General features: G+C 42.6%; 1 long non-coding RNA gene across 1 annotated transcript; it reads left to right on the top strand.

Moving 5' to 3' along the window:
- The first annotated feature begins 5,913 nt into the window (after positions 1 to 5,913).
- On the top strand, positions 5,914 to 22,234 carry LOC139320064 (uncharacterized). Its single transcript, XR_011600673.1, has 3 exons — positions 5,914 to 6,287; positions 7,327 to 7,394; positions 22,205 to 22,234. It is a non-coding gene; the product is annotated as an uncharacterized lncRNA (long non-coding RNA).
- Positions 22,235 to 23,096: the final 862 nt, after the last annotated feature.

Genomic DNA, 23,096 nt, shown 5'->3' with positions numbered 1-23,096 from the left:
TAAGCTGGGCAGATACAACTTCATAGATGACCCACACACTGTCAAGGACCTAGGAGTACTCATCTCAAACGATCTAAGCCCCAGAGCTCATTGTAACAGCATTGCCAAAAAGACACTAAGAGTTGTTACCTAAATTTGTGAAGCTTCTTCTCTGGTAACACTGTACTGTACTGCTAACTAGGACATACAAAACCTTTGCCAGACCAATCCTTGAATATAGCTCATCTGCCTGGAATCCACACTGTATATCGGACATTAATACAATTGAGCAAGTCCAGAGGTATTTCACGAGAAGAGTACTCCACTCATCTGCTCACAATAGAATACCTTATGCCACCAAGCTTGAAATTTTGGGCTTGGACAACCTTGAACTACGACACCTACGATCTGACCTAAGCACAGTATACAAAATTGTCTGCTACAACATCCTACCTGTCAACAACTTCTTCAGCTTCAACCGCAATAATACACAGGCAAACAATAGATACAAACTAAATGTAAACTGCTCCAAACTCGACTGCAGAAAATACAACTTCAGCAATAGAGTGGTCAATGCCTGGAATGCTCTATCGGACTCCGTTGTTACTTCCTCAAACCCCCATAGCAGGAGTGAAATGCTCCCGGTTTCGACTGGCTCGGGTGAGTAGGTAGCGATGGCGGGCAGTTCGGAGAATCGGTAGCAAAAATCCCTGCCCCCGCCCCCCATGCCCAGCTGAGCTGGGCGATCATCAGAGGCTTTTTTTCTTTTAAATGCCTCTGACGAGCCAAGCTCTGACAATCCAAGCTCTGATGATCCCAGCTGAGTTGCCTGCCGATCAGGCAACTCAGCTTGGATAGTCAGAGCCATTTAAAAGAAAAAAAACTTTTTTTCTTTTAAATGGCTCTGACGATCCCAGCTGAGTTGCCTGCCAATCGGGCAACTCAGCTTGGATCGTCAGAGCCATTTAAAAGAAAAAAAGTTTTTTCTTTTAAATGGCTCTGACAATCCAAGCTCTGACGATCCCAGCTGAGTTGCCTGATTGGCAGAGGTTTTTTAAAAACTCTCTGACAATCAGGCAACTCAGCTGGGATCGTCAAAGCCCTTTGAAAGCATTTTTTACATGGTTTTACATGTAAAAAATGGTTTTAAAAGTAAAAAAAATTGGCCACGCCCACCCAGTCACATTACCCCCCCCACTGAGCCACGCCCACAGAAATGGTAGTAACAAATTTTAGATTTCACCACTGCCCCATAGCTTCAACCTTAAACTGACTACTGTGGATCTCACACCATTCCTAAGAGGCCTGTAAGGGGGCGTGCATAAGCGCACCAGCATGTCTACCATCCCTGTCCTACTGTCCCCATTTGTACTCATTTCATGTGCTGTGAAAAGCTGGATCTAGCCCAATAACTCAAAGACAGACTCCAATTCTTTTCTGTAGCTTTATTATAGAACTGATGGTACTGGAGGTCACTGACCTTGTACCTTTCTCTTTCAGGTATATATCTGGAATAATCTGTGGACCATGTGGTTGGACCTTTTGTACCCAGGAGGAGGGGCAAAGAGGTAAGGAGTGGTTACAGGGATTATGGGATATGTGGTCAATTAACCCTTGCAGGTCCGGGTGATCAGGGAGATATAGTAGTTAGGCATTTATCATGACAAAACCCCCTCTAAATGCCTAACTGGGTACCTGGGGAAGTGATTGTATACATACAGAGAATACACAGGCACAGGCACGAATTACAAGTAAACACGCATTTTTGACATGAGGTACGCATGCTGTTTATGTGGTAGGGGTTTAGTGAGAATGTCTGCTGTTTGCTCCTCTGTGTCACAGTTTACTGCCTTAATGAAACCTATCTCTGAAAACTGCCTGACGTGTTTGTATTTAATGTCAATGTGCCTAGACCGCTGACCTATGGCATCGGCCCTTGAGATCTCTATTGCTGCCTTGTTGTCTTCGTGGATAACTATTGGATATGAGGGTTCAGCCCAGATGTTGCAGAGCAGGTCATCGAACCATACTAAATTGTTTGCGGCCTTTGATAGGCAAACAAATTCTGCTTCCGTAGTTGATGTGGCCACCAGTTTTTGCTTTCCAGTGTACCAATGGATGGGGCAATTGTTGAGTAGTAGCACGTAGCCGGAGGTGCTTTTTCTGCACTCTATGTCCCCAGCCCAGTCAGTGTCAGCATAGCAGGTTAGCTTTGGTTTCTCGGATGTTTCTGGTTCTAGGCAGAGTAGGGCATCCGCACTGAATTTTAAGTATCTAAGTAGTCTTTTGATGGCGTTCCAGTGTGTTACTGTGGGTTTGCTTACATGCCTGGACAGCAGATTGACGGCTAGGGCGATGGTCCAGTTGGATATATACAGCAGTGACCCTATCGTTGATCTGTACAACTTATTGTCTGTGAAAGGTTCAGATTCCTCGTACATAGTCTTCAGGAACTCAGGTTGCATGGGGGTCTCTCTGGGTTTTGCTTCGGACATGTTGCATTTGGACAGCAGCTCGATGATCTTTTCTCTCTGGGAGAGGCGGAAACCCTTGTTGGTTTTTATCACCTGGACCCCTAGGTATCTATCAATCTTTCCAAGTGACTTTAAGGAGAAGTGGCTACCCAGTTCAGTGGCGAACTTGTCACATCTGTCCTTGTGTTTGCTGATGTACAAGATGTCGTCCATGTAAACGAGCACACCTTCTAATGTGTTGTTTTCTCTCTTCATAAAGAAGCATTTGTCGGCTGAGGTGGCCTCGAAGCCCATGGATCTAAGAGCCTTGGCTAGGCAGTCATACCACCTTTTGCTTGACTGCTTGAGCCCGTACAGGCTTTTGTTCAGCAGCCAGGTTTGGTTCTCGCCCTCGTTATACCCAGGCGGCGCTTTAACGTATATCTCTTTATCCAACTCGGCGTGCAGGTACGCTGTTTGTACGTCGAATTGGAAAACCTCCAGGCCCAGGATGGTGGCCACCACCAGGGCGCTTTTGACGCTCTCCGCCCTGACGGTTGGCGAGGAGATGTCTGTATAGTCTTCGGGGTATCTTTGGGCGAAACCCTGTGCGACTAGTCTTGCCTTGTATAGGACCTTGTTGTCCTCTAATGTCTTAACCCTGAACACCCATTTGGTTCCTATTGGTTTTTTGTCCTCTGGAATTTGGGCAGGTGAGTATACCTGGAGGTTCCTTAGGCTCTCCATCTCATTCTCCATGGCAGACATCCATTTTTCTTTCTCTTCCTGGGGGAGCCCGAGGATGTCCTCATATGAGCTGGGCATGAAATGGGTGTTGTGGATGGCCATAACGTAGTCCTCTAGCTTCTTTGGTAGCTTGTTTCTGGTTTCTCTGATTGGCCTGCTGGGGGCTGGCTCGTTTCCTGCATGTTGTCTGCCTCTTTGTCTGTCAGGTCATCTATCTTCAGGGAAGGATGCCCTTCTTTCCACTCTTTGACGCTCACCTTGCGATGATTGGCTTTGTGCCCTGCGACCTCTCTGACCTCCCTTTCCCCTTGGCCATGCTCGAACATGACCCTATTGGTTGGAATTTTGTTGGAGTGTACCCTCGACCAGTTTGCGTTTTCGTGGAAACTGGCTGATCTGGAAACCACAAAACGGTTATTGTTGACGACAAATCTGTAGCCCTTTGTGCCCGGTTCGTAACCCACGAATCTCAGTCTTTTTGATAATTTCTCCCCTTTCTTTCTTAATTGTCTGGGAATGTGGACATCAGCTGGGGCGCTGAATATGTGTAAGTGTGTGATGTTGGGCTTTCTATTGTATAGCATCTCGTATGGTGTCTTATTAATAGAGCTTGACCACAGTCTATTCAGGGTGTAATTAGCGTAGTGTAATGCCTCTGACCAGAAATGCTGTCCCATCCCAGCATCCTCCAGGGCGCATCTCATCATGGTTTGCAACAGCCCGTTCTTTCTCTCTGAGACTCCATTTTGAAAGGGGGAGAAAGATGAAGAGGTGTAATGCGCTATGCCCTGTTCCCTCAGCCACCTTGTGAATTCTTTGGCCATGAATTCTGAGCCCCTATCTGTCATTATCTGCCTTATTCTCATGTTATGTTGCATATCTACTCTTCTGTGGAATTCTTTAAACCTTTGGAACACTTCGTTTTTGTGTCTGAGGGAGTAGACATACCCGTATCTGGTGTAGTCATCCACAATCGTGAGAAAGAATCACTTCCTATGCCCTACAGAGGGTTTCATTGGCCCTACCAAGTCCATATGCACCAATTGGAAGGGGTATTCCGTGGTTCGTTTGGATCCCCTGGGGATAGCCTTAACCTTGATCTTGGAACGCTTACAGACCGAACACTCCAAGTAGTTTTCACAGTTCTTTACTTTGAGACCCTTGGTACATTCCGTCATTTTCTTTACAATGGGGAAGCTTATGTGTCCCAGCCTCCTGTGGAGGAGGTGGGCGCAGTTATCATGCAATGGCTTGCCGATAGATACAGACTTGTTTGCCTTCTCATGGCCACATCCTGCCTCTTGCTGCACCCCCTCTATTTCTGGATACTTATCTACTTTGTGGTTCGTGTTGGTATCAATGCCGCCTTCCTCCCTTGCGTTGGGTGTGAAGTAGGGAAGTCCCTCGTGTATGGTTACCTTTCCTATCTCTTTCCCTTGCTTGATCAAGTGTGCCTTTCCATCTTTAAATTTTATCTCTATGTTTGTGTCCCGTGTCAGCTTTGTGATGGCTAGCACGTTGTGGGGAATCTCTGGTATGTACAGTACCTCTTTTAAATCCCCTATCTGTGTGATGTGTACGTTTCCTTTCCCCACTACTTTGACCTTGTTTTGGTTTGCCACCTTTATTTCTGAGTCTACTTCTGTGAGTGAGTCTAGCAGCTCTGGGTTACAAGTAGTGTGACTTGTGGCCCCTGAGTCCAGAAGCCATGTGTTTCTCTCTATCTTATGTTTGTCATTTGGGTCATCGTGCCTGATCCCGTACATGGAGCCAGAGTTACTGTCCCTGGTGTGGTCTCTGCGCTCGTGGTGTTTCCTGGGGTTGGGTGACCACCCTCGCCCTCTTTCCCTTGGGTACCTGTGTTCAGGTGACCTTCCCCCTCTACTGTCGTGCTGTCCCCTGTCCCTATGGTTCCTGGGGCAATCCCTCTTTAGGTGGTTCCTTGACCCACAAGAATAACATTCTGAGGTATCCCTGGCCCTATCCTGGAAATCCACCCTCTTCGTGGGTCTAGGATCCCTTTTGGATAGTTGGCGTTCCCTCCTCAGAGTGTCCTCTGCAACGAGCTGACTGGTCAGTGCGCCTAGTGTTAGGTATTGCAAGCTGAGGCTATTTAGTTGGGTTATGAAGCTGTCCCAACTGCTATCAAGAGAGTTTATGATTATGCTTATCATGCTCTCTTCAGTGATGATTTCCCCCCTCTGCATGAGCTCTGCCCTTGCAGCATTCATCTTTAAAATGTGCTCACTCATGGGGACCCCTGCCTTGTGCTTGGTGGAGTGGAACTCCCTAGATAGTCTAGTGATAGTGGCTCTGCTCTGGCTATAAAACAGGTTACATAGTTTTTGCATAACATCATAAACAGTTAGATTGTCCTCAATAGATGGATACATAGCAGATGGAATGGAGGTTAACATGATACAAAATGCCCTGTGATGAATGCAGTCAATTTCCAGTGACCAGGACTTTTGGGGAGGTCTGTTAGCTAGGAACAGTGCATTCTCTCTCATGAGAGCAACTCTTAATTGTTGACTCCGTTCTATAACATTACCCCCATCTAACTGCAATTTTGGCAAATTGGCATAATTTGCCCAGAAATGTTAGTAAGGTTACTTACTGCGGGGAGCTGTCCATGGTCCAAAATGTGATTGAACTCACAATAAGGCTTTGGGATGTCTGTGGCCATTCTGTACTTGCTTGGATCTATGTAACTTGCTTCTCTTGTTACAGGCAGGTACTGGGCATGCGCGAAACTCATTCCACGCTGGAGTCCATCGGGTGAGGTTCCTGTTGCTGGAGCTCCCAGGCCTAGGCCTAGGCCTGTCGGTGGGAGGCTGGACCCGCCCCCGGTGGGTCCGAAGATTCCTCCTGAAGGTGGACACCACTGCTGGATGGCCGGATCCCCGGCGAAGAAGGTCAGAAGGTGAGGAGGTGACGCGGTCGTAAGTCGAGGACTTTCACGGGTCGGCGGCGCGGCAGCAGCGGAGGTCGTAGGTTGAGGATTCCCTGCACCCAGCGGCTCGGCGGTAATGGCGGCGGCGGCGGATCCTCCCTCGTGGTCGCTGGTCCCTGGTCGCGTGGATCGGCCTGGTGGATGTCGTGGCGTTGGTGAGTAGCCGGTTCTTCTCTTCTCCCTCGGGCCTCGCGTTGTTGGTGTAGCGGGTGGCGAGTTTGAGTCCTGCGGTTGATTCTTCCTGCAGGTGGGCGGTCTTTTGTGCCGGTTGTTGGTGTGCGCGGTGTTTTTAGTTGGCTGTGACTCGGTTGCCTGGTCTTTGTTGGTTGTCCTGGCCTTCTTGTGCTTTCCAGGATTTTTCTTTGATTTATTGAGTGCCGCAGGAGGCTTGAAAGCGGAGCCTAGGGTAGCGGTGATGGTCTCGATTGCCTTTTGCAACTCGAGATCGGTAGGTGTCCTTTTCTGAGTGATTGTGGTTTCTTCGTGGTCGCTTTCAGATTCGGGCTCTTCGTAGTCGCTTTCTGAGTTCCCCTCGTCTGTTTCGGGGTTCGGGCATTTTCGCGCCAAAGGATTCAAATCCTGGCTTCCCATTGGCTGGTGCTCGTCCCAAGATGGCCGCCGGGAAGGGGGCGCGAAAATGGATTCTGCCAGCTCAGGATCATCGGGTTGGGGTGGCTTACCCTTTTTTGCTGGCTTTTCTTTCTCAGTGGTCTTTGGGGTCTCAATCGCTGCTTCTTGTTGCTCGAAGAGGCTTTGAAGGTCCGCGATGAGGTTTTCTTTGTCGCTGCTTGCCTCCATCAGTTTCAGGATGGAGAGTTTGAATTTGTTCATTTTCTGTGCTGTTTCTTCTTCCGGGGCGGTGATTTCCTTGGATGGCTCCTCTTCATCTGATTGTGAGTCCAGGCTGGAGTTCTGCTCGCTTCCAGCTTCTGTCTCCTCCATGGCTGTGGCTTTGGTTGCAAGTTTCTCAGCCATCTTCTTGGTAAGAGCTCTGGTCTGTGCTCTGTTTGCTTCTTCAGGGTAGGTGATGGGTTCAGTCATTGTCTGGAGTTATGGGCAAACGACCTCTGCTACCATTTTGTGAAAAGCTGGATCTAGCCCAATAACTCAAAGACAGACTCCAATTCTTTTCTGTAGCTTTATTATAGAACTGATGGTACTGGAGGTCACTGACCTTGTACCTTTCTCTTTCAGGTATACATCTGGAATAATCTGTGGACCATGTGGTTGGACCTTTTGTACCCAGGAGGAGGGGCAAAGAGGTAAGGAGTGGTTACAGGGATTATGGGATATGTGGTCAGTTAACCCTTGCAGGTCCGGGTGATCAGGGAGATATAGTAGTTAGGCATTTATCATGACATGTGCTCTTGTCCATGTTTATACTTATACCTGTTATCTCGTACATGTTTGACAAACTAACTAACTAAATAAATAAATAAAAAGAAAAAGCATCCCTTCTCATACCACCTCTTTCCATTTTATATTGTGGGAAGCCTCCCCCTTAGAAGACTGAAATATTTGGGGGAATATTAAAATGGCAGAATATTATATTTCCCTAAAGGAGAAATGGAGAAACATGCTCTTAAAGACAGAAAGCAGACTCAGCCCTTCTTAATACCCCTCCCCCAAGCAAATATTTGTGCCCATTAAGAAAGATTGGGCCAGCCTATTTAGAAACAAAAGACCTTTACCTGCAGCAATGGGGTTAAAAATTTACATTCTCCACCCAAATTCTAAGAACAGGACAGGATCATTTAGGACATGATAAGATTAACCCACTACCATTTAGCAGAAGACACAGAGTTCACTACATTGCACAATTTCCTAAGAACATGTCAGACATTGCACAACCCTCCACCCCCCAGGAGCATTTCAGGACCTGTATAAAAATCCTGTCACTCATCGAGCTAATTGTTCAACTGACCCAGAACTGCACGCTGACTTTGTGTGGTGTGGTTCTGTTCATCAATACATTTTCTTTCTAATCAGCTTCCATGATGTTTCCAACATCTTTCTTCTAGCTTGGAACTGAACCAAATGGATTTTCCTTCCAACAAATAAACCAAGATTACTTTCCATAACTGATAATGTTATGCAGAAAGAAAATACCATTACATCTAGTGCCCCAGATCCAGTGTGTATACGCTTGATATTTATTTATTTATAAAATATATTGGCCACCTATCATACCATAAGGTAACTCTGGGCACCTTACAATCATAAAAATATATCTACATTGAAATATAAATAAATTAAAACCAAACATTAAAATCTAAGAACTATAGGGAGAGCAGTTGTTTCATGATCAACCACTTCCACTGTACTGTGCTGCTCCCCCACTGGGGCCCAGTAGTGGGTTCCACTTACCTTTGTTACCAGTTCGGAACTGTGAGTGTGCATGCACTTGCTTTGCTCGCGCGTGGCACTTCTGTGCCTGCTCAGAACCTGTGCATGCGCAGAACGTCCGTGATGACATCCGGGTAGGTGGGCGGAGCCTCTCACCACCATCATTACCAGTTCACCCGAACTAGGGCGAACTGGTAGAAACTCACCACTGCTGGGGCCCCAGGCCAACTGGCAGAAACAGGTCTTTAGGCCCTTATGAAAAGATAGGGTCTCCTCACATTGGAAGATAGGCAAACCTCACATCGGAAGGCAAGATGTTCCAGAGGATAGGAACATCAGCAGAAAACGCCTTCCTCCTGGACCCCACCAGCCAGAATAATCAGACTGATGGGACCCGGAGCATTCCTCCTCTGCCGGCATGTGTGGGACTGGGCAGTCCCATTGGGGTGAGACGGTTCCTCAAATAATCATATTCATATGCAGTGGTGAAATCCTCCGTGGATTGCCTCTGCTTTGCTGCCCATGCATGCAGTGTGTGCAAAACGTGCTGCATGTGCACATGTGCACCGCACATCAAAAGCATGTTGCATGCACGCATGCACAGTGCACACCAAAAGCACACTGTGCACAGATGCACAATGCACACCAAATGCACGCTTCATGCAGAAAAAGGAGGCTTGGGAAGGTAAACAAAACAGCAAGGGGGGGAACAGCTATGCTGCGCAATTTAGCTTCGCTAGAAAGCAGGATTTCCTGCTTTCTAGTGAATATAAACCTCGTGGCACAGCTGATCATCAGAAATACTGGTTCGCCTGAACCAGTAGCTTTTTTTTACTACCAGTTCGCCCAAATTGGTGCAAACCAGTAGCATTTCACTCCTGTTCATATGAAAAGTACTACATGTTTATGAATTGTATACATACACACACACACATATACACAATGCTGATATTCTTGATTCTGCATATTTGTTATTTTTATTTGGAATTCAACATATTTGGAAATCAACTAATGATGAAAATCATAGCAGAACAACGCTGATGTGACAGGTAAGAATACTTCCACTGCATTTCTTCCCAATTCAGTAAATATTCAGAAGAGTTAAAGGAAGGTTCTTTACCTTTTCTTTTATTTAGTCTGCCAAGCACTAGTATGTTTATGACAAACCAGATACTTCACACTGGCTTACTTAATATAAATTCAAAGCTTAAATGCCAATAAAAAATCCCTTAATGCATTACATTATTGTTCCTCCTTACTTATATAGCTGTCTAACATAAGCATTTTCTCTATAAGCCCATTCAGTAATCCATGACATATGAATGAATTTATAATTGTTGCCATCTGGGATGCATAAAGTACAGAAAACAATTCATATTTATTTCTGTGTATATCATCTCTAAGTATGGCTTTTCCCAACTTAAGAAAGATTGTTTCTTTACATTCACAAGGTAAGCTAGGTCCATTCTACCAAGCCTAATTCATGAATTCATATTACATTATATTTATCATGAAAACCTAAAGTTTAATTTATGTATTAAATGCTCCCATTTGCAATACTTTCTTATATTTATAACTGATATAAGGCTTATTTGATCAGTTTGACGTTTTTCCAGTGATCAGATTTTTTAAATTGAGCCAATAGGGCAATGTATATATGAAGAAAGTTATGATAGTTGTCATGATCTTATAGAGTTCTGTTTACTAAAAACACGTTAGGATTGCAATTTCAGTTGCAGACCATTCATCTGTATTCATAGTTATAGATCATAGTTATAGATCAGTTGATGGTACTCCTGGGGGTAATTGAGGAGTACAATTATTGGTACTACTGCCAGTAATTGTGTAGTAGGTCACAACTACTTCTTAACAGAGGGGGGATTATTTAAGTATTTTTTATTTATTTAAACAAATTGAAGGACTTATTTGGCTACATAAATATAAAATAACATCAGAAAAGAAAGCATATTTTTTCCCCACAGCACATGTTGTCACCATACCATTTCCATATTCCAGGAGCCTATCCTTGTCCAATGCTAGGGAAAAAGATGGAGCCTTGGTGGCGCAGTGGTTAGAGTGCAGTACTGCAGACTACTTCTGATGACTGCCAGCTGCTGCAATTTGGCAGTTCAAATCCCACCAGGCTCAAGGTTTCAGCCTTCCATCCTTCCGAGGTGGGTAAAATGAGGACCCAAATTGTTGGGGGCAATATGCTGACTCTGTAAACCGCTTAGAGAGGGCCGTACAGCACTGTAAAATGGCATATAAGTCTAAGTGCTATTGCTATTGCTATTCATTTCCTTCTGGAAGGCTAAGAGAGTAGAGGTCTTCTAGTGAAACTAATAGCTGCTTTATTTTTGGAAGTCAGCAATCTAAATCTAGGTGGATAATGAATAAATCAAGAACAATTGCAAACAGATTTCCATGAGAGATGATCCATATATGTTCAGTGGTTTGGTTTTTTTTACTCAGAACTTCTTCACTCCAGAACAAATAAACATAGTTCTTATGACCAATCCTTTAAATATTCAAAGTAATTTCTTCAGATTATGTAGGACATTTCAGTGATGGGTTCAGCAATTTAATTCCTATTTAGATTCTCAGCTAATTATAACCGTATGTATAAATATGGGTCTTTTCCATAAATGGAACTCTATTATTTAACAGATTAACAGAGTTGGAAGGGACCTTGTAAGTCATTGAGTCCAACTCCCTGCCCAAGCAGGAGACCCTATATCTGCCTCTACCTAGGATCGAACTCACAACCTCCTGATTGTGAGGCAAGAGCTCCACCTCTAGGCCATCAGGTCTTGGGTTCACAATATTCTCCTTTTAAAGCCACATAAGATAAAATGATAATGCTAGAGAACATGCTATCAAAAAGATGCTCTTTGTTATCTAATATATTGCCAGAAAAAGGAAGCATTATGAAAAAGACGGCCACCAGTCTGAGTTCTTTAACTGATGGGGTCCCCAACATATTTTCTCTACCTGACTGGGTGGGATGGGCAGATGTAATGGGACAAAGACGGTTCTGTAGGTAGCCTAGCTCCATACCATTAAAGATCATAACCTGAAGGTCACAACTGACATCTTGAATTGGACCTGAAGCAAACTGGCATCCAATGCAGCTCACACAACATAGGTGTTACATGCGCCATACCTTGGATGCATAAGATTGCCTGCATGGCCACATTCTGTATCAGCTGAAGCTTCTGAATACTTTCTAAGGATAGCCCCATGTTGAGGTATTGCAATAGTCCAAATAGGATATGAGTGAGTGAGTAGAGAGCCTCCCTATGCAGGAAAGAACCTAACTGGTGCGCAATATAAATTTGAGCAAAGGCCTTTCTAGCAAAGGCTGCCATCTGCTCTTCAGTAGGAGCCATGAGTCTGGGAGGTCCCCAGTTTGGTGTGGCAGTTAAACCATCAGACTAGAAACTAGGAGAATTCTAGTTCCATCTTGGGCCAGACACTCTTGCCAAGAAAACTGCAGGGACTTGTCCTGGCCAGGAGTCCACACACCCACACACACAAAAAAAACCCAACACAGAAAGAGTATAATTTCATTTGGAAAAAGAGTTTCATTTCTGGTGCCACTATCAAAAACTCTGATATAGTCTAGAATACCATCATTCCTGGTAGCAGGATGTATGGATTTCAAAATTGAAAACAACTGATGATCAAATCATGAAAAAAAAAAGTTGCTTAAAACATTCCTGGTCTAAAGTTTCTCAATGGCAAAAAAGAAAACAAGAAAATTAACATAATACTTTACAGGTTAAAGATTTTTTTTAAAACTAAAAAATTGACTGTTTCTCTTAAACATCTTCCTGAAATTTGATTTATTTCCCAATTTTTTGCTCTTTTCCTTTTCCTTTAAGAGTACTAGATACAGTTGATAGCACAATCCTCATTTACACAACTCAATCCCAGTATGTTCTACATATTTAAGGGCTTCACCAAGTTCCATTTTATCTCTGTATTCAATGTATTAAGGGATTAAATAATGATGGAAATAAAACTCCTGCTTTTGTATTATGTAGGCTTATACATATAATCTAATGTGACATTGCGCATATTAGCAAAATGTATGTCCAATTGAAATTGATGCAAAAACATTCTGCTAGCTTTTACTGACAAAAAAATAATAATCCTATTCAAAGAAACTAAACACGTGAAATATTAAAAGCATCAGATGGAAACCAAATACCTATTTCCTCAATTGTTTTAACAATAGTCTGGTCTTTCAGATTTAATTTACATTGTTGGTATCTAAGGAACTTACTTTAATAAATCTATGAGACTAGCAATAAAATCCAACCCAGAAAAAAAAAATCCCACTGAGTTTCTTGGGATTTACTTCAGGAAAGGCTGTATAGAATTGCAGCTTGGATCTCAAATCAAAGCCTGTTTGCATTGTTCTTGGGAAGTACATAAAAGCTCAGCTTAAATTGGAGCTGCCTTAGATCCCATTTCTGTCACTTCTGCGGCTGTACTTTAAAGCCTGAGCATCATAATCTAACTATCATCTGACCACAAGTTATTGGTGCAAAGTCTGGAAAGCACATTTGTCCAGCCTGAAATGCTTTATTGAAAGCAGGTGGTTTAGAACAAAAAGCCAAAAAAAACTCCACTTATTAGGTTCCCCTTAAAATATAAGATGTCTTACAATAAAAATACAATTAATATAAACTAGCTATCCTATTCAGATGCCATTAATCGTTTACTGCTTGGGGCTGATAGAAACTATACGTAGTTGGCATTAGTTACTAAAGTTACTAAAGACTGCCATCGTTAAATGTCATTTCCTGCAATGTAAACTTTATAATTAATCATATGGCCATTTTGCATGAATATATATATTGACAATTCAATTTATGCATACTTCTATACTTTTTTGGGGGAATTTGGCTCACATATTGCACTACATGATTTATTTAAACATTGTTATTAAATAAATCTCAATTGGTTGGGTGTGCCAATTGAGCCATGATTTCAAAATTACAGTGGCTAGGATCATATAATATAGTAAATCAAGCAAATGTTATTGTGATTACCTTTGCACAAAATGCCAATTTAGAGTTAAACTAAATCATGAATAATTTTATTATAGAGGAGAGATTTTGAAAGTTGGTCTTCCCAGTCCTGGCTGAATTCTCACTACTGACTTTTCCACACACCTAAATTAAAGTAATACCAATGCATCTGTATGTTGGCAGAAAACTGTGGACAACATAAAATGTACAGTCCCTACTACCAACCCCAGGCCGGATGTAAAGGCTATTTAGGCTTACTGTAAAATTAGTACAGGTAATCCTTGATTTATCCATGATACAGTATTGAATTAGACCATTGGGATAAATTATAAATTAACGATGTCAGCTGCCTATAAGGCAGCAAACTTTTTAGGGTGCTCCAGGAGACCAGGGACATTGCTGACCCTGTGTCTATCTCCATTTGCAAGGATTCCCTTCCAACTTAATTGTGAGGAAAATTTTCTTGTGTCCCAGGTTGGCTTGCCGGATAATAGTTTCAGCTGGGCAGGTGTTTTTCCTTATGGTGAAACCAGTGGTGGGATTCAAATAATTTAACAACTGGTTCTCTGCCTTTATGACTGGCTGGGTGGGCGTGGCCATGGTGGGTGAGGTCATGGGGTGTGACAGGCAGCACTCGACCTCCTGCAGCCCCTGGGAGCAAAAATGAGCTGCGGGGAAGGGCACCGCCCCCTCACACCCCATTTTGAGCCTAGTAGGCCTCCCTGGAGCCTCCTGGTAGCCAAAACAGGCTGCGGGGGACTTCTGGGAAGAGTGGGAAGGGGAGGGACCAGCCAGCAATTTAACAACCAGCTCAGCCAAAGTGGTGCGAACTAGTTGAATCCCACCACTGGGTGAAACAGTTTTCTCTCCTCCATGCTAGTTTGACTGGAGGTTTCTTGATGTAAGAGGCCCCCGCTGAGGGAATTGATGTTGGTTGACTAGCCCAACAAACTCTGGCTAAGTGACCTTTCTTCTCTTTGTCGGCAAGCAGCATTTCTAAACTTGCAGGTTGTTTGCGGGTGATTCCCGCCACATCCCATACATACAGCTTGAGTTATTGCTTTGTCACTGGTCCAGCTCTTTGCTTTCGTGGTTTTGAGGCGGTGGATGTCATCCTCTTTGTCCGTCCCATCATCAGAGTCTAGCTCCTCATGATGAATTGTATTAGGCTTTTGCGCTAGGGTTGGACTGTTTGTCCTCTGGATCTCAGCGGTAGATTGGTTTGATAGTTCAGCAGCGTGGGCTCTGTCTATCATTATTCTCAGGGTTATCTTCATCTTGGCCAGCAATTGGCGCTGCAGTCGGAGGTCCCTCACTCTGCAAACTAGCCTACTAGCTGATGACCTGGTGCTGCCTGAGTATTTTTTCAACTTAATCCCCCCCGCCTCTCGCCCATGTATGCAAGACCCCCCCCCCCGGGGCCTGTTTTGGGTCTAGTAGACCTCCCTGAAGCCTCCTGTGAGCCAAAATGGGCTGCTGGAGGGCCGCCCCGCCCCCCCGTGCCCCATTTTTGGCCTAATATGCCTTCCTGCAGCCAAAATGGGCCGTGGGGGGCTTGCGCAACATCCTCTGTGCTCTCCCACCCCCCACACATGTGCAGCAGAGACCCAAATATCAGCTGGCCAGCAGGAAGCACGCGAGCATGCATGGTGGAGCTGAGCTGGGCTCTGTATGCCACCTGCATGCCAGAACACACACACACACAAACACTCCAAGGGGTGTTAGGTGTGTATTACCCCTGCAGTATTTTTTTCCAGAGGGAACACACACACATATACACCCCAAGAGGTATTAGGGGTGTCTATAGTATTTTTTTCCAGAGAGTAAAGTCATCTGTGTATCAAGTTTGGTTGAAATTGCTCAAGGTGTTCCATTATTATGCTGGAACACACACACACACACACACACACACACACACACACATACACCGAGGGTGTTAGGGTGTCTTACCCCCACAGTGTTTGTCTCCAGAGGGTAAATCATCTGTGTACCAAGTTTGGTTGAAATTTCTCGAAGCGTTCCAGAGTTATGCTGGAACACACAGACACACACACACAGTGTTTGTCTCCAGAGGGCAAATCAGGTGTTCCAGAGTTATGCTTAAACAAACATACATACATACATACATCCTTTTATATATATATATAGATAGATAGCTTGGCCTTTAATACCATCTTACCAGGCATTCTTGTTGAAAAGCTGACTGACCTGAATTTCCCTCCTCTCATTTGTGACCGGGTCAAAGACTTCCTAATGGACTGTCCACACACAGTAAGGGTTGGGCCTCTGATATCTTCCACCCTGAAACTCAGCACAGGCTCCCCTCAGGGCTGCGTGCTCAACCCCTTCCTGTACTCATTGTATATATATGACTGCATATGACACCATAATAAAGTTTGCAGATAACACAATGGTGTTGGGGCTTATAACTGGAGGGGACAAAGGGAAGAAGTCCAGAAGGTATCCATATGGTGTTCAAAAAGCAACTGACAAATAAATACTAGCAAGACAAAGGAGATGGCGCTGCATTTCCAGAAGCACAGAGAGGAACCTGCCCCACTGTATATCAAAGGGGGCCATGTGGAGAGGATTTCCTCTTTTAAATTCTTGGGATGCTCATTAGTCAAAATCTCATCTGGAAAAACAACACATCCTGGTGGTTAGTAAGGCTCAACAGAGACTTTATTTCCTTAGAGTCCTGCAGAAAAATCAAGTGGAACAATGGTCTACAATAGAAAGTGTCCTCACATATTGTATAACAGTATGGTATGCTGGTCTAACAGCTGCGGACAGGAAGGCACTACAGAGAGTGATCAATTTGGCACAAGAAACCATTGGTTGCCCTCTAACATCACTAAATGACATCACCAGGTCTCGCTGTTTCAGTAGAGTAAGGAAGATACTTAGGGATGATTCACACCCTGGCTAGTGTCCCTTTTTGCTTCTACCATTGGGCAGAAGACATCGAAGCATAGCCAGCCAACCAAGCAGGTTAAAAAAAGCTTCTACCCATGGGCTGTTAGACTCTTAAACACAATCACAATCACTCCACGCACATACGGAAACATATGACTAATCTTTTTCCCCCAATTACTTGTACTGTATAGGGATTATTCTACTTGTATAGGGATTATTCTCTATACTATTTACGTTGTTTTGTATTTTCTGTTGTGGATTGCACCAGGGAGGCTAAACCAGTTTCGTTGTATATATTATGTTCAATGACAACAAAGGCTATATTATATTATCCCCCATAAGCCTTTATTGCCTGCTTTATCAAACATGCATCCAGCACTGCTGGAAGCCTATTAAGTGCAGAAATGGCTCCAAAAGCTGTGCCTAGTATTTTTGGCATGAAGAAGAAGGAAGAATGGTGGTAGAGGAAGATCTCTGGGACTAGAATGGTAGAGGAGTGAGAATATGCATAATTCTATTAAAGACAAAATTAACTATTAATTTTGGACTATTGTAATGCTCTCTACATGGGGCTCCCCTTGAGGTGCACCCGGAGGCTCCAACTGGCGCAGAGTGCGGCCGCGCGGGTGGTTATGGGAGCAACATGGAGCTCCCATGTAACACATCTCCTGCGCAAGCTGCACTGGCTCCCGGTAGTCTTCCGGGTGCACTTCAAGGTTCTGGTTACCACCTTTAAAGCGCTCCATGGCTTGGGACCTGGTTACTTACGGGACCGCCTACTACCATCAACAGCCTCCCACTGACCAGTACGCTCCCACAGAGAGGGGCTCCTCCAGGTGCCGTCGGCCAAACAATGTCGGCTGTCGGCCCCTAAGGGGAGAGCCTTCTCTGTGGGGGCACCGACGTTCTGGAATGAGCTCCCCCCAGAGATACAGAGGATTCCGGATCTGCGCACCTTCCGCCGCGAGTTGAAGACGCTTTTATTTCATCAAGCTGGCCTCGCCTAAATCTTCTCCCTTTTAAGTGTAAATTCTAAATTTTTAATGTATTTTAAAATATGGGTATCTTAAATTATGGGTATTAATTCAGCCAAATTTATTTAATTCATTTTATTCGATTTTAAATTTTGTATATCTATGTGTTTTATTTCATGGCTGTACACCGCCCTGAGTCCTTCGGGAGTAGGGCGGTATAGAAATTCAATAATAAATAAATAAATAAATAAAACGTGTTCTGTGGCAATGGAGAAAATGGTGAAAAGATCTGAGCATGTTAGGAAAACAATTGAAGAGACATTCAGCAATTCCTTTGCTGTTTTGACTGCTTAATTCTCATGATATGCTTTGGTTTAAGAGGGATGAGCTTTCAATTGTGCAAATTGCAAAGTAAATGTCATAAAGTGCATAGCACTACTCTTTGAAAAACTGAAATACAGCACCACCTATAGGTTCAAGCTGGAAACACTGGCTGTGTACATATTGTGCTCATTATTTTGTTCAGTATTGAACTACAGAAATTGAACAAGTGGTTCAAACATATATCTGTTGAAGTGTTTCAATAGATATTTGGAAACTTTAGTAGTCATATTCTAAATCTTTTACATTTGACTTCTATTCATATTAAAATAACCCTTTACGATCATGTCTATGTAGGTGCTCAATCATCCAGATCATGGTTGTCCCAAAAGTGCTTTTTACAAAAGGCAATTGGAGATTCTTGGTTTTTTTCTTTGAAAACATTTTGCTTCTCATCCAAGAAGCTCCTTCAATTCTAACTGAGTTAGAAAAAACCAAGGAAGTCCAGTTGCCTTTTGAAAAAGCTCTTTTGGGACAACCATGATCTGGATGATTGAGAATTTCTATAGACATCAATGTAGTTAGTTATTTTAATATGAAGAGAAATCAAATGAAAGTGGTAATATTCTAAATATTTTATTTCACATGAAAAACAATGATTCTGGAATATTTAAAATTGAAATATCATCAGCAATCAGTGACAGGATTTGGCCTAAATACATGATTAATTCTAATCCCCTAATATTGTCAGTGGCGATTAGCCAATAAGTAATGGCTATAGTCTCACTTCAAGTTAATTAATTTAAGAGCCAACATTTTATTAACTCCCAGGTATCATTGTAGAAAGGAGAAAGACAAGAATAAGAGAAGTAACTTTGAGAACAATGCAACGCAGGTATAAGGGGAAGGACAAGAAGTGTCTTCCTGGAATTGCTTTACATTTATTTATTTGATTTATATGGCTTCCCATATTAAGTAACTCTGGGTGACATACAACCATAAAACCTATAAATAAAACAATAAACAAAAATTCTGCACCTTAATCAGAGAAATAAACAAAAATAATTATGGGACTACAGGGTAAAACATATGAAGAATGGTTGCAGGAACTGGGAATGTCTAGTCCCGTGATGGTGAACCTATGGCATGTGTGCCAGAGGTGGTACGCAGCGCCCTCTCTGATGGCACATGAGCCGTGCCCCAATTCAACTCCGCTGCGCATGCGTGTATGCCTCCTGCTGGCCAGCTGGTCTTCGGGTCTCTGCCGTGCATGCACGGGGGGACAGAGTCATGTCCATGTGCAGGGGGCAGGGTATGTGTGTATGCGCGGGGACCACACAAGCATTGCATTTGGGGGGTTCAGCCGCCCTTTGGGCACTTGGTCCAGAAAAGATTAGCCATCACTGCACTAGATGATGCATTTTTGGCTGGTTCCAGCTGGCGGGGATTGCCGCCGCTGATCACTGCCACCTGGAACTGGCCGAATATACGATGCACTGAGGCCAAAAATGGGGCGTGCGGAGGCTGAAAATGCAATATGTGGAGGCCAAAAATACAACGTGCAGAGGTGGCGATCGGTGACAATGTGCTGTGGCAATTCCCACAGCCTGGAACAGGTCTAAAATGGAGCATGCGGAGGCCGAAAACGCAATGCATGGAGGCTGAAATGGCCAGCAGGTGGGAGCCAGTGGGTGGGCGGGGCTTCAGCAACATTTGGCGTATAAGACGCACAGACATTTCCACCCACTTTTTTTGGGGGGGGGAGTGCGTTTTATACTCCGAAAAGTATGATAAATAAAAAGAATCAATGTAGCATCAATGTTCGTCCACCAGAAAAAAAATCTAAATTTGGATATAGTATATATTTAAAACCAATACTAATAAAAAAGCTTGCAAGTTTTCAAATTCTTCAGAATTCAGACAAAAAACCGGAATAAAATTAGGTCATACGTTCCACTCTTGGTCTTAGAATGAACTGTTGAATGAATGCATTTGTCAGAGATAAGTATATTTTGTATCAACTGTATGTAGCTTTCAAGAACATACTTGTAAAACTCAGATTATCTTGTTGGCCCAGATTCATTCTCTTAAAAAAATTCTTAAATAATTTATAAATATTTTTACTAGCCTAATAGAAAGAGAAGAAAGATGGGATTTTTTTTCTTCAGTGGCCCATAGCATTTTTGCGCCTAATTTGAAGTACGTTTAGTCTCTTCTCTCTGGCTTGTTTAGATATTAGAGTACTTTCCCTGCTTTTAACTAGTCTGATAATTTACTGAGTTGTCGATTATAGCTATGGAACTATTACTTGAAGATAAAATTGAGAATTATTTTGTATTTAACGCAGAAGAAAAAAGGGATTCCCCATGGGGAAATTGTTTAGCTTGAACAATTATTTGTATTAATTTTAATACAAACAAAAGGACTAAAAGAAAGCAGAAATAAGAAAATAGTAATTAAACTGGACATATGCAAAGCATGAAGCAAAGAATGGGAATAATAGTGCCGATTCAAAAATTTATTGCCATTGTAAAAATAGGATTTGTGAAGTGTGGCTGGTATTCAAATATTTGGGAGTCATGCCCTCATTTGGTCAGTGCCTCAGCAGACCTGCCACATGCATCTCATACTGGGGAACATATGTGACAAAGAAAGCTGTATATTCCCATGTACAGAGTTTCTGTGAAAAGTAGTGGAGTAACTTTTTTCTTTCTGCAGTTCTTCAGATTCTGATAATTATATTTTTCAGCATTTGAAGCAGTATATGCCAGCATTGCTCTATAAACATTTTTATGACCCATGGTGGCACAGTGGTTAGAGTGTAGTACTGCAGGCTACTTCTGCTGCCTGCCTGCAGTTAGGCAGTTCAAATCTCACCAGGCTCAAGGTTGACTCAGCCTTCCATCCTTCCGAGGTGGGTAAAATTAGCCGCCCTGAGTCTCCGGAGAAAGGTGGCATATAAATTGAACTAATAAATAAATAAATAAATGAGGACCCAAATTGTTGGGGGCCATATGCTGACTCGGTAAACCGCTTAGAGAGGGCTGTAAAGCGGTATATAAGTCTGCTATTGCTATTTTTTATTTTATATAAATATCCTGTGTAATTTGGATGTTATGAGGCATGGCTCTTACTGAACAATGGCCAGTACAATCACTGAATTCACACTTCATTTTCAAATATAATATAGTTTATTTGGTTTGAGCTTAGCATGTTGTTTGAACTCAATGAATGATAGTTTAGCAAAAGTTCAGTCCTGTACTGTTTTAGCATAAGTTTCACAGATTTATCCATATACATACCTGGGATACGTTCCATGAGCTTATTTCAAATTATGTCTGAATGGACTACAGTCCACATTCACACACCCAGAGTTGGGAGAATTATTGATTTCCAAGAGAAATGAAATACAACATACAGCAGGCAGAATAGTAAATATTTTCAGAAAATTGAGGTGGTAAGGAATGACCAAATGATTATAAAAGAAACCCGTCTCTTTGATTATAGGATTCAATCTTTTCATTAATTGTATGGAAGTTTTGATATAAGTAACGAAGTTTGAATATTAATATACATGAATTACAGCTGATGTGTGCTGAAATCTGTATCAATGTTCACAAATTATGCTAACTTTATAGGCTTTGCCTAGCTTGGACTATATGAAAATGAATATTTACCAATTTATCGGGCCAATTATTGTTATAGAAAATATACTATAGTTGTGCAGAGCAAATCAAATATCTTTTAAAGTGTTTATTCAATAAATTTAAAATAAGAGCAATTTCAAAGATAATTGTCTCAAAAACATATCTCTGCAATCATTCAAAGTCATAGCAAAATAGCAACCTAAAGGAAAATTATTAATTTTAATGGCTCGGCAATATTTTAATTAGAAACTATGGCGAATTCTGCTGATCTTTTCCTGGTACGTGCAGTTAGTTTTCTGTTGCTCCCTTTGAGAAATGGTGCCCAGAGAGGGAAGCTGGTGTGATGGATTATAGCGAAGCAGCAGTTTCCCCAGAAAGAGGGAGCATAGCCTAGAACAGGGGTGTCAAACTCATGGCAACATGTTGTATTGCAATTTTTCCCCCTTTGCTAAACTGGGGATGGGCATGGCCAGTGCGTGATGCAACTGGCCCACGGGCCGCGAGTTTGACACCCCCTTTCTAGAAAAAGGGACAAGATAAGAAGTAACCCAGCCCAGAGCTGGAGAGGAGACAAGGAAGAGTAACAACAGAATCTCCAGGATATATCCTTTAGGTGAGAGTAGTAAAGTTTAGCCTGGCAAGATTTTGTCTATTGTGTGTAAGTAAATAAAGAATTGAACTTTGGTTGAATTGTTCTATGATATTCTTGGGCTTAGCCTTACCCTTACAAACCCCATGTTTAAGAAGATAGTGGTTTTGTGTGTAGAATTGTGACTACAGGGAACTATTCAAGATGCTACCTTTTTAAAACTTTTTTTTCTATTTTCAGGAAATAAAATGCTATTTACATAAGACACTACCCTAGAACATTAATTCAATTGTCAGTGGATATTTTGACTCTGGAAAATAATAGCAGAAAATGGCAGTTGCCTTCAAGTCTGTTGGCAAGCAATCCATTTGATTAGCAATGTGAAAAACAATATACTGGACTACCTAGTTCAGGAGTGTCAAATTGGCAGCCTGTGGGCTGGATGCGTCACACAGAGGCCACTCCTACCCCAGCTCTACGAGTGGGAAAAACATTGTGAAATGTCACATGACAGCAATGTGACACAGCAAGTTTGATACCCGTGATCTAGTTCTTTGGCTCTCGTGTTGCAGGTTATTATGGATTACTTTTTTTGCCTATATTTCAACACAACACAATTAAGGGCAATGTGGACAGAATCAAACAAACCTATAAGGGAAAATCCAAAGTTCCTAAGTGTTAGGACCACATACTGATTTTTTTTCTTTTTACTAATGTAAAGTTTTAAAAACAACTGTGAGTTGTTATTTTTATCTTCCATAATTTACTAAAAATATTTGAACAATACTAGCACAGGCAAATAGGCAACAGCTGACTTCTTGGATAATGAGTGTAATTTGTTTTTAATTTAATGCATCTTTGGTGTAATACAATCCAGTTAGTGTTACAACTCCTTGTGCCCTTCAAAATAACAGTTAAAAATCACATATTATAGTAAGATGTGTACATTAATCTTGTACTGGGCTCACAAAACTCCTTTGACTTTCAACTCCTGATGCCACTAAGGTCCCAGTACTCAATTCTTATTGTGTGGCTATAGCATATTCCAATGGTGTAAATGTGTTCTAACTTCAAAAAGTGCCCTCACCTTATGTTTCATTTTGAGTATTTTTTCTCAATCTCCAAAACCTGC

This window comes from Pituophis catenifer, unplaced genomic scaffold, assembly GCF_029215685.1.
Source record: "Pituophis catenifer annectens isolate HBS135680 unplaced genomic scaffold, rPitCat1.0.hap2 SCAF_8, whole genome shotgun sequence".
NCBI classification, from domain to species: domain Eukaryota; kingdom Metazoa; phylum Chordata; class Lepidosauria; order Squamata; family Colubridae; genus Pituophis; species Pituophis catenifer.
This window is presented reverse-complemented; position numbering and strand designations above follow the sequence as displayed.